Source organism: Bidens hawaiensis, unplaced genomic scaffold (genome assembly GCF_021521415.1).
Source record: "Bidens hawaiensis isolate Kalapana, Puna unplaced genomic scaffold, B.hawaiensis_p1.1 tig00000458_1, whole genome shotgun sequence".
In the NCBI taxonomy this organism is placed as follows: Eukaryota; Viridiplantae; Streptophyta; class Magnoliopsida; order Asterales; family Asteraceae; genus Bidens; species Bidens hawaiensis.
In genome coordinates this window covers 3,042,554-3,045,000 of record NW_027491030.1, presented here as the reverse complement: position 1 = coordinate 3,045,000, position 2,447 = coordinate 3,042,554, and positions in this window count along the sequence as shown.

Here is a 2,447-nt window from a genome sequence, read left to right as displayed (position 1 = left end):
GTGAGAATAATTTTTAATTTAATGAGATGTTATAACCCGTAAAAGGAATATCTGGGTTTGGTAAGACTCATACCCATGAATTCGGGTCAAATGCATGAGAAGCCTCCATTTAAAAATCAAGCAAATCTGGTGACTCAAAAAAAAGGGGAGCGACCACATCGCGACACGTATGATTTTTATGTCTTCGTTTATATATATTATAGATTATTAAAAAAATTACTTGTAGTGTGATGTTTATTAATTTTTCATTTTCTTTTTTAAATGTGAAAAAATTCTGTTTATTTGTGGAAACTATACATATGCAAGTTATGTGGAGCTTTACATTATCTACATATTAAATATATAAACAAAATCTCACTACATTTTCTTAAGCTAACATATTGTTTTATTTATAAATGAAGGTTTTACATGAATTTGACCCGAATTCACGGGTAGGAGTCTTATCAAACCCAGATAGCCCTTAAACGGGTTATACAAACAATTTACATCTCATTAAATTACAAATAAAATTACCAAACATTTGATATGAAAATTCTATAAAATAGGGATATACTAAAAATTAATATCAAATTAAAAAAAAAGATATTATTTATAATTAAAAAACAATTTTATAGTAAAAAAAAATAAGCGGGTTATGGGTCTCATCAAACCCAAATAACTTTTAAATCGGGCTATAACATCACATTGAATTGTGAAACTCTTTCATCATCAAATCCTAAGCATATTATTAACTTTCTTACAATAAATAAAATTAAAATTCAAAAAAATATATAAATATTATAAACGAATAACATATAACAACCTCGTAATATCTACGGGGAATAAAAGCTAGTTATATATACGGTAAACGTTTGAAAGCTAAAAAACATATGAACAACGTAGTGTAATTATTTTTATATATGTTTATAACATACGGGTTTGTATGTAAAAGTAATATTTAAAAAGCTATCAACAATTAGTAAATAAAAAATAAACGATTTAGATTTGTTATTTTTCTTCTCGTAATAAATTATTCTTTAGTATTACGTGGGATGTAACATGACAAACCAAGTGCTACAATTACTTTGATTGGTGCACCAAACTATAACGTGGTCCACATTCTTTTGGTTCAAACCTTTCTTCTTAATTGCTATATGAATGACATTTGCTTCTTACCACGTGAAAAGATGCAAATTCATTGATTTTGTGTCAATGCCATCTTAACTCACCATTATTTTTCTTGTTTTTCTTTAGTATCAAAGGTTTTTTTTGTTATCATTTTCAATTTTATGAGTCTTAAAATTGTATTAAAAATATGCCATCAAAATAATAATATAAACATGTTAATAAAACAATTTTTTGGATTATTTAGAGTGCCCACGAAGTGATTTTTGGTTCGAGTATCAAGTATAGAGAAAACCTCTTTGATTCCATTGTTTTGGTTTCTTTTTGTGGTATTCGTCTCGTAACTTTAAGCATCGTATGAACTGGGTGACGTGACTTAAAAACTCGTGACTTAATATGTAATTTTGTCTTGTTTCTGGTTAAGAATTTCTAATAATAGTGGTTTTATTTAAAAGTTTACCTTAAAAAAAATTATGATTTCATATGAATTAATTAAATACATTTAGGTAATTAGTTAGGTGTATGTTTACCTATTCAACCATTTTATTTTAGCTTTGTTTTTATATTTGTAATTTGTTAGAATTCAATATAACAGGAATCAATTTATAGTTTATATAAATAAATTAAAACTATTACGTCTAGAATAATAAGGGTTAAGCTAAACGACTAAACGTACCTCATTTTTACTTGTCGTACTCCACCCCACTTATATCTAGTTCTTTTGTAAATTTATATATTGTTATATAATGTCAACAAGGATGGTGAAACGTGAAGAGCTGGACCAACAAGCCCATGAATAAATTGAAGAATACGCTTAAAACCATTAAAGGTGATCGGGGTTCATGAATATAATCCGCAATTAATTAAACATGCTTGATAAACTACATAGGAAAAATCAGGATGCGTGAACGCACGTAAGGTATTACAAACACTAACAAAACTATAAGAGAGAGTTGAGTTAGACACACATGAACTAATGTGTGTATGTTTTGTATGTTAATTATAAGTTTTAGAGAAGATGAAAAAGAAGACTTTTTGTGAAATAATTCTTTTTTTGAAGGCCAATATATTAAAAAACGAAACTAGATACTTCTAGCCAAAGCTCAGAAGCAAAAAGTCTGAAACTTATGTTATAAAAAACACCACGATCGGGGTTAATAAAAAGTGAGATTTAATAGAAGTACTACTTCATTTTCAAGTAGTACTTCTAATTAGTCACGTCGTTACTAAAACTAATTAGTGGTAGTTACGTCGTTACTAAAGTAATAATTAGTGGTGGTTACGTCGTTACTAAAACTAATTAGTGGTGGTTACGTCGTTACTAAAACTAATTAGTCACGTCG